Raw genomic sequence first — 9,607 nt, 5'->3', positions numbered from 1 at the left:
CCTCTGCCTCTGTCTCTGTCTCTGTCTCTGCCTGTCTCTGTCTCTGCCTCTGTCTCTGTCTCTGTCCCTGCCTGTCTCTGTCTCTGCCTCTGCCTCTGTCTGTCTCTGCCTGTCTCTGTCTCTGCCTCTGCCTCTGCGTCTGTCTCTGCCTCTGTCTCTGTCTCCGCCTCTGTCTCCACCTCTGTCTCTGCTTCTGTCTCTGCCTGTCTCTGTCTCTGCCTCTGCCTCTGTCTGTCTCTGCCTCTGCGTCTGTCTCTGTCTCTGTCTCTGCCTCTGTCTCTGTCTCCGCCTCTGTCTCTACCTCTGTCTCTGCCTCTGCTTCTGTCTCTGCCTGTCTCTGTCTCTGCCTCTGTCTCTGTCTCCGCCTCTGTCTCTACCTCTGTCTCTGCCTCTGCTTCTGTCTCTGCCTGTCTCTGTCTCTGCCTCTGTCTCTGTCTCTCTCTGCCTCTGCCTCTGCGTCCGAGCGTAGCGGGCCCGCTTCGGGATACCGCGCGGGCGCGTGGCCGGCGGGCGCGCGAGTCGTGCGGTCGACCCTACGTAGTTCGGGCGCGCGCCCCCGTGTCTCGCGTGCGACGCGTCCTCCGGGGTCGCGTGCGTGCGTGCGTGCGTGCGGGCGGGCGGACGCGGGTGCGTCGCGGTCACCGTCCGTGCGCGTGCGCCGTCTCGAGCGCGTCCCACTTTGGGGGGACGGCGGGCGCGCGGGGGCGCCGCGGGCGTGTGGCCGTGCCGCGCCTTCCGCGTGGGCGTCCCCCCGCGCCGCGCGGGAGGCGCCCGTTCGTTCGCGTCTCCCGCCCGCGGTTCCGGTGCGCCGTCTCTCCGTCCTCGCGCGTCGCCGGGCGTGCGTCCGAGCCCGCGTGCCGCCTGCCCGTGGGTGCCGCGTGTACGGGGCCGCGTCCGCGCCCGCGTCCCCGAGCGTCAAGTGCAGGCCGCGCGCGCCTAGTGGAGCGTGCCCGCCCGCTCCGTGTATCGTGTGCGCGGGGGCGACGCGCGTTCCCGCGTGTTCCGCCTGCCTGCGTCTACCTCCGCGTCTCCCGAGCGTCCCGTGCGTGCGTCTGCTGTGCGCGTGCGTCTCCGCGTTTCCGCGTGCCCCGGGCGTGCGTCCGTGTCGCCGGAGGGCGCCGCCGCCGCCGCCGCCGCTGCGTGCGCGTACGTGTCCGCGCGGGTGCGCGCGTGGCCTCTCCGGTGCGCGCGCGCGCGCGCGGCCCCGTCCGTCCGAGTGCGGCGCGCCCTCTTCGGGATGCCGCGCGGGCGCGCGGCCGGGCGTACGTACCTCGTGCCCGTGCCCCCGTCTCGCGCGCGACGCGTCTATCGCGTCGCGCGTGTGTGGCGGGGGCGCCGTGTCCTCCGAAGCGCTGCGGCGCGGCCGTCCGCCCCGTCGCGCCCCTCCCTCCGTCCGCGCGGGTGGGCGTCCCGCTTCGGGGGGGGGCGGCGGGGGTTGGCCGCGGGCGGGCTTCTGTTGGGGGGATCCACGGGCGTGTGCCCCTGAGGCGTACCTTCCCGTGTTTCGGCCGCGCCGTCCGTGCGAGTCGCCGTGCGTCCGGGCCCCCGTGCGCGTGCGCGAGCGGACCGTGTCCGTGGGTGCCGCGCGTCCGCGTTCCCGCGTGTTCTGCCTGCCCGCGCCTACCTCTGTGTCTCCCGGGCGTCCCGGGGTTGTGTCTGCTGCGCGCGCGCGCGCGCCCCCTCGCGTCCATCTCCGTGTTTCCGTGTGCTCCGTGGGCCCGTCCGTGTCTCCGGAGGGCACCCTGCGGTGCGGGCGCACGCGCGCGCGGGCGCGTTCCCGTCCTTCCGTCCGTCCGTCCGTCCGTCCGTCCGTCCTCCTCCTCCTCCTCCTCCTCCTCCTCCTCCGCCCCCCACCGCCCACACCCCCGCCGCCCCCCGCCGCCCCCACCGCCTCCGCCGCCTCCAAACCTCTTCCCCGCCTGGCGGGTGGCAGCCGGCGGCCACGTCGGACTGGATCCGGATATCGCCAGCGTGGGGCCCACGGCAAGGGCGCAGGCGGGGTGGGGTTGGGGGTGCGTGGTGGGCGGTGGGGGGGGTGGCGCCAGCGGTCCTCGGCGGCGGCGGGCCTAGCGCCGCCGGCACGTGCCCCTCCGGTTTCAGTCGGGACCGCCTCCGTGACGTCGAGGAGAGCTTCTCCACCCGTCCGTCCGAGGGCGCGGGGGTTCGGCGGACCGAGGGTGCCGTCGTCCCTCGACGACCGCCTTCGGGTCGCGCGCACACACACGCTCGGAGGCGCCCCGTCTCAACTGAAAGGAGTCGGCGGAGTAGAAACCGCGGCCCTCGAGACAGCTCCCTAACGCCGGGTGCGTGCGGCGGGGTGCTTTCTACACCCTACAGAAGGAAAACGCCTGTGGCCGGAGTTCTCGACGCCCGCCTTTCGACGCACCCTCTCGTCGCCTCGCTCCGTTTCCTAAGGCTCTCGTGACTCCTCCCGTTCTATTTCAGGGAGGCGCAGCTGAAGGGCTATCCGCTCCGCCCGTCCGTGAAGTTGGGCTTTCCCCCCGAAGGTGGCCGGAAGGGGGTGGGGGGGCGCGTGAGCCAAAGGATCTTGAAAACGCGGCGGCGGCGGTACCGCTTTCGGCTCTCGCCGATCCCACGCAGAGGCGGGGGCGCGGGCAGGTCCGCGCGCAGGTGCCCGTGCGAAGGTGCAGGCGCGTGCAGGCGCGGGCGCGCGCGCGCGCGCCCTCGGGCAGGTACGTAGAGGCGGGCGCCCGCGCGTGCACACCCCTAGGCGTACGCACGGGCACGGACGCGCCCGAGGGCGCGCGCGTACCGGCGCGGGCGCGCCCGTGTGGGCGCGCCCACGCCTACGCGCGTGTACCCGCGCGGGTACGCACGGGCAGGCACGTGCGTACCGCCCGCCCGCGCACGGGCGCGTGCACGCGCCTGCGTGTCCGTATCTGCAGCCACGGGCGTGAGCGCGTGGGCGCCTACCGTCCTTCTTCTACCTAACGCCGTCACCGGGCTGGGTATGCCTGTCTCCCCCTCCCCTCCAATCCCCTCCCCCTCCCCGCCCCCTCCCCTCCCCTCCCCTCCCCCTCCCCCTCCCGTCCCTCCCCCCTCCCCCTCCCGTCCCTCCCCCCTCCCCCGTCCCCCTCCCCCTCCCCTCCCCTCGTCTCCCCTCCCCTCCCCCTCCCCCTCCCCGTCCCTCCCCCCACCGCCTCCCCTCCCCCACCCCTCCCCCTCCCCTCCCCCTCGCCTCCCCTGCCCCCATCCCCCTCCCCTCCCCCACCCCTCCCGCCCACCCCCTCCCCCTCCCCCTCCCTCTGCCTGTCTCCTTCCTTTTCTGAAACCGGGTTTTCCTCTTCGAGAGCCGTTCCGCCCCTCGGGCGAAACCAACTCGCCGCGTACCGGAGACCGAGTGCAAAGACGGAGCCCCGGCGGCGCGGCGGCGGCGGCGGCTCGGAGCTCGGCTGCCGACCGAGATCGTCGGCGGTTCGGATCCGCCGGCTCCTCCTTGGGAAGCCCGTGGGGCGGCTCGACTCTCTCCCCTAGGGCCGCTCCGAGTCCCGAGCCGCTCGACGGCACGCGACGGCAGCGGCGCCGCAGTCAGTTCTCTATCTAAACGGAAACGACGACGATGACGAACGTCAGTCTTCACCGCCACGCCCTACTCCCCACCCGAGCACCGTTCCAACTCGGGTGTTTCTCTCCCTGTGGCGGGGGTCCCCCCCGACTGAGAAAAAATAAACCGCCCCCCGAGGACGGCCCGCGTTCGGAGCCTCTTGGTAGTAGCGCGCCTTCACGGGACGACGGCACGCGCGCCCGTCACCCGCTTCCCGGAAAGCTCCCCCCGCAGAGAGTCGCGAACTCGGGCGAAGACGGAGGAGTCCGCGTACCCGTCGCCCAAGGTTCAGCCATCGTCCGATTGGAAACCGGTGCCTTCCCGGTCCCGCCTCCCCGTCGATCGACGCCTCCCGGGGGTGGGATGGCTTCCAGCCGAACCAGCCTACCGTACCCTTCCCCTCCTACGTACCTCGGGAGGTCGGCTCGGACAGGGAGGGGCCCGTCAGATGTCCAGTCCGCCGTGAGCTTTCCACGACGACGGTCGGCCGGTCGGCCGGTCGGTCGGTCGGTCGTCCCGGAACACCCCGGTCGGGTCCGCGCGCGCGCGGCACGGGCTTCACACACCTCGCTCCTCTGGCTTCCCGGGAGACGCTCGCGGCACGGCGACGCGTGCAACGCGGGAACGGCGACGCTGCCCTCGGCCTTACCGTCCCCCCCCTCCAGCCGAATACGGCCCCGGCCCTCACCGCGGGCCGAGTTGGGGGGCTGGGGGTCGGGCCGGGGGGGGGATCGGCGGCGGCGGCCCTCGTCGGCAGGCGGCGCTAGCGCCGCCGGCGTGCGGCCTTACGGTTCCCGTTGCGATTCCCCTCGTGGGCGCGGAGAAAAGCCTCTCCATCCGGCCAAGGGGGCGCCCGTTCGGCGGACCGAGGGCGACGACGGGGGGCTGCCCGTCCGCCTGAGCGCGCGCCCGCTCCCGCAGGCACAGGCGCGCGCGGGCGCAGGCACAGGCGCACACGCTCAGACACGCGCTCACGCGCAGACGCGCACTCAAACCCATACAGACACGCACAGACGCACACACAGACGCACGCACAGACCCGCGCTCACGTGCGCAGGCGCCCCCACAGACGCAGGCGGGCACGCACACGGGCACGCCCGCAGACGCGCACGCGCACGCACGCAGTCACGCGCGCACACGCAGGCACACACGCCCGGACACGCGCGCACACGCCCCCGCAAAGACGCGCCCCCGCACAGACGCGCGCGCGCGCAGGCACGCACACCGGGACGCGCGCGCGAACGGACGCACGCACGCGCGCAGGCACGCGCGCACACGCACCAGGCCACCCGGAACGTTTGCCAACTCCCCGCCCACCTCAGCACCCCACCCCCCGGGCCCGAGGCGCGTGGTCCCCCACCGCCCCCACCCTCCGACCCCCCCACCGCCCCGCTCTCGGCCTCCCACCCCCCAACCCCCCTCGGGCACTCCACCCCCCACCCCCACGACTCACGCACACACGCCCGCCCGCCCGCCCGCCCGCCCGCCCGCATTCGGGAGCCGCCGGAGATCTCTCGATGCTCGAGACGCCGACTCACCCCTCTCCCTCCCCCCCCCCGCCCCGGAGACGCCACCTTCCCGAGTCCGCCCGCGAGCCCGGAGAGCACTCGCTCGGGCCGAGCCGCCCGAGGGCCTCTGGGCGGGCGTTCGCGGCTGGCCCGCCGCGCCTCCGCTGGACCTCACTAAGTCCGGCCTCGCTCCCGAGAGCCTCGAGGGCCTCCCTCGGTGAGATGTCTCCCCAGTCGGACCGGGGGGCCCAGAGCCGGTCCGTACCGGCTCTGGGAAGGCGTTCCCGGCCTCCCCCCCGCCCCCCGTTTGCCCGCCCGCGTCGCGGGAGGATGGAAAGCGATGAGGAAGAACGCTCTCGGTGGCGGCCGTGGTTTTCTTTTGCGACGCGGATGCCGGCAAACGCACGGCTCCCTCCCTCCCTCCCTCCCTCCCTCCCTCCCTCCCTCCCGACGCAATTTGCCCGTTCAACCCGCCTCACGCGTACCGTTGGCTCGGCGACAGGGACGACGGCGGAAAACGTCTCCCGGTCTGCCTGCTGCGCCACGCGGGCACTCAAAGAACGAGGAGGAAAACTTCGGGGACTGGCGGTCTCATCCCGTCCCGTTTGTCGCGTCCGTCCAAAGGATACGGATCGGAGAACACCTGCCCGTCCGACGCTTGGGACGTGCTCTCTTCTCCCTCCCGCCCCCGGTGGACGCTCATCCCCTCGGGCGCCCCCCCCCCGTTCGGCCCTTTCGGGGGCGAGCGCGCGCGCGCGCCCCATGACGCTCCCGAGAGGTTTCCCCGGCGGCCCGGGGGAGTCTGTCCCCTCTGCCACCCTCGAGCCCCGGCCGGGGCCCAGGTGGACCCGGTTCCACCCCCCCGCCGCCCTTCGCTCCGGTCGTCGGCCGTCACCCGGCGGCCGCTTCGATACCGTCCCCCTCCGGAGCTCTGCGGCGCCGACGGGATGGGAAGCGGTCCCGGCGGGCGCGCGCTGGCCACGGCGGCCCGGGGCCTTCGCTCCGTCTCCTCGAGCCCGGCCTGGCTCCCGGCGTCCTCCCGGGGTCCTCCCGGGGTCTCCCTCCCTCCCTCCCTCCCTCCCTCCCTCCCTCCCTCCCTCCCTCCCTCCCTCCCTCCCAGGGCCCCCCCCGAGTGGGACACGCCGGCTGGCCGGCATGGTGCTCCAGGGCTCCAGCGGGGTAGACGGGATCTTCCTGGCTGAGGGGCGAAATGGCCCGGCTGGGCCGGACCCCCTTGGATCGGAACTTTGGGAGATGGGGCCAAGGTGGTGGAATAGGCTGACGCTTCCGCCTAGCTCTCTTGACGACAAAGACCCGGAAACACAAGCGAACGAGTATGTCTGCGACGAGCGGGGAGTCCTGACCGTCGAAGGCGGGCTTAGACGACGCACTGAGGGGCAGCGGCAGGAAGAGACCTTTCAGGGGCAGAGAGGGTTTACCGGCCCTGCCCCGCGGGGAGCCCTCAGGCACCATTCCCAGAGCGGCTGCTGCAGTGGGCTGGTACCGTCGTTCCACTGAAGCAGCCAGCCACACAGCCTGCTCACACCTCCGGAACCTGAGGAGGGCCCGGCCGGGCGGATCCCCTTGGCCCAACCGACCCCGCGCTGTGGCCGGCCCCACCGTCTTCCGGCCGCCCCGCGCCGAGAAACGTGTTCGGCGGCGGCGCTGGGAGGCGGGGGAGGGGGGCGGGGGGGGAGCCGGGACGGGGCCGGGCGTCCGGCCGCCCGGCGACGCGCCCTCGCCGGCCGCCGATCCGGATCCGTCCCGCTGCACTCCGCGCCGGTTGTCGGCCGCCACCTGGCGGCCGCTTTGATATCGTCTTCCCCCGGAGCTCCGGCGCCGGCGACACGCGCGGGAGGCGATGTGGCCGCGCTGGCCGAGGCGACGTTCCCGGACGCCGGCGGCGGCGTCGGCAGGATCGTCCTGGCCGAGGCGGGAAAGGGCCCGGCCGGGTGGATCCCCTTGGCCCAACCGACCCCGCGCCGTGGCCGGCCCCAACGCCTTCCGGCCGCCCCGCGCCGAGAAACGTGTTCGGCGGCGGCGCTGGGAGGCGGGGGAGGGGGGCGGGGGGGGAGCCGGGACGGGACCGGGTGTCCGGCCGCCCGGCGACGCGCCCTCGCCGGCCGCCGATCCGGATCCGTCCCGCTGTCGCCCGCGCCGGTTGTCGGCCGCCACCTGGCGGCCGCTTTGACATCGTTTTCCTCCGGAGCTCCGGCGCCGGCGACATGGGAGGCGCTGTGGCCGCGCTGGCCGAGGCGACGTCTCGGGACGCCGGCGGCGTCGGCGGGATCGTCCCGGCCACGGTGGGGCGCCGGCGCCAGAGCCACGTTCCGGAATTGGGCCCGCAGCTTCATGTGGCCGAGGCGGTGGCCGTCGCCGCCGCCGCCGCCGCCGCCGCCGCCGCCGCCGCGCTCCCGGGTGCCGTGTTTTAGACGGCGCTGGACCGAACCGGGCCGCACCGAGACGGCGCAGGCAGAAGAACGGGACAAGGCACGCCCCGGCCGTTCGCGCGCCTTCCTTCGCGCGGCCCGGTCGTCACCGGGGCCTCCGGCGTAGGTCCGGGGTGGCCCGCGGAGGGCGCCCCGGGCCCGGGCGCGGTCCCGCGTGGGGTCCGGACCGTCGGAGAATTTTTTCAAAGTCCCGCTCCGGGGGTCCCCGGGCCGAGGTTGCCGCCCCCGGCCCGCCCCGGCCCGGCCACGGACCCGCGCGGGGCCCGGACCTTCGGAGGGGCCCCGCCGCCCGAGAATTTTTTCCAAGTCCCCCCTCCGAGGGTTCCCCGACCGGCCCGCGTTGGCCGCAGCGCAGGCGGCTGGCTCTGGGCGCCCGCGCGGCCCCGGCCAGCTCCGTCACCCCGTCCCGCGGGTCGACCAGAGGATCCCGGGAGCTCCGGGGGGGGGGGCGGGGCGCTGGGGGCCATGGGGTCGCGCTACGGACCGATGGCCGGGCCGCAGTTCCGGGGGCTCGCCGTGGGGAGCGGGCCCCTCCCGCCGCGGGGCGTGGCTTTTCTCTCGCCCAAAACGGGCGATTTGGGCCACCAGATTGGTGCTGACACGCTCTCCTCGCTGGGTGACTCCCGCTGAGCAGATGGGAAACCTGGACGGGTCCGTAGACGCCGGTCCACCGACGGCCCACGCCCTCCCCCGCTCCTCCCCGCTTGAGCCGCCCGCCTGGGGCCCGTGCGCCGGCTCTCGCGCGTCCAGATGTCCAGCCGCGGTGCCTCCCCCCGGTCTCCAGTGCCCGAGGGCGGCGTGGCACGGGCGCCGCGGGCCCTCTGACCCGCGTGCCCCTTGTCGCAGGCACCCGCGGTGGCCGCGGTGCTCGCCAGAGTGTGCCCCGCTCCCCCCCTCCCCCAGGCCCACGTGCCTCGCGTGTCAGGCGTTCTCCGTGTGCAGGGGTCCTCGCGGCCACCTTTCCGCAGCCGGGGCGGGCGAGGCAGAAAGCGGGTCCTCTCCGGGGCTGTCCTCGCCCGCCTCCTGGCAGCCCTGGCGGGGGGGTCTTCTCCTCCTCGCTTGTGCCTGGGCTGACCCGATCGATGTGGTGTTGTCGTGCTCTCCCGGGCCGGGTCCGAGCCGCGCCAAGACGAGGGACGGACATTCGTGGCGAATGGGACCGCTCTTCTCGCTCAGCGCGCGGGCCCCTCGCTCCTCCTCCCCGCCCGCCGGTGGTGCGCAGAGGGGCAGGGGCACGGAATCCGGCCCGACCTTGCTCATCTGCCCTCGTTCGCGGCCTCGCGGCCAGCGTCGGCGGTGGCGGGGTCCTGAGACCGAGCAGGACAGCCTCTGCTCGTGGCCCTGGTGTTCTGCCTCGCGTCGGGCCCTCCCCCGCCCCCCGCGGCGGGGGGCTCTCTGGTCAGGCGCACCCGCGCGCCCCACCCAGGTGGTGCCGGTGCGCCTCGAGTGGCCCTTTGGCGGTGCCCCTGGAACGCTCCAGGCCGTCCCTCAGGTGCCTGAGGCCGGGTGGCGGTGCCGTTTCCCCGTTCCCAGCCCACCCTTCCGGTCACCGCTCACGCGTGTGGGCGTGCGCCCCTCGAGCCGAGAGAAATAAAAAACAGGAGTGCGGCCGAGAGGGAGAGAAAGGATGTGGAGGAAAAAAAAAAAAAAAAGGGGGGTCGAGCGGGGTAAGACCTTTAGAGCACGCACGCTTCGCGGGAGGGTGCCGTGCCTGATCCCGAGAAGGCGGGGGTGAGAGAGGGGTGCGCGCGTGCGTGCCCGCCCCGGTGCTTGCCGAGACCCGCGTGAGGCAAGCGAGAGCGGAAGGAGGAGGGCCCGCGTGTTGCTTCCGCCGGTGCCGAGGGAAGTCGCCCTTGCGAGGTGGGGGCCCAGGCTGCGTAGCCGCGGCTGGGCCCCGGCGGTCCGTTGTTAGGCTCTGTCGTACCTCCTCGCTCTGTCGTACCTCCTCCCCCCCGCGGGCCGCCCTAGAGCGCGGACCCCTCTACAGAGGGAGACCGGGGGGTGTGTTGGGCTTTTAGGTGCCCAGGCAAGCCTCGGGTGTGCGCGGCGCGTACCCGCGAGGCCCCGCGCGCTCGCCGGAGCCT

The sequence above is a fragment of the Loxodonta africana genome, unplaced genomic scaffold (genome assembly GCF_030014295.1).
Source record: "Loxodonta africana isolate mLoxAfr1 unplaced genomic scaffold, mLoxAfr1.hap2 scaffold_753, whole genome shotgun sequence".
Taxonomy (NCBI): Eukaryota; Metazoa; Chordata; class Mammalia; order Proboscidea; family Elephantidae; genus Loxodonta; species Loxodonta africana.
The sequence above is the reverse complement of the archived record's forward strand: the minus strand, read 5'-3'. Positions refer to the sequence as shown.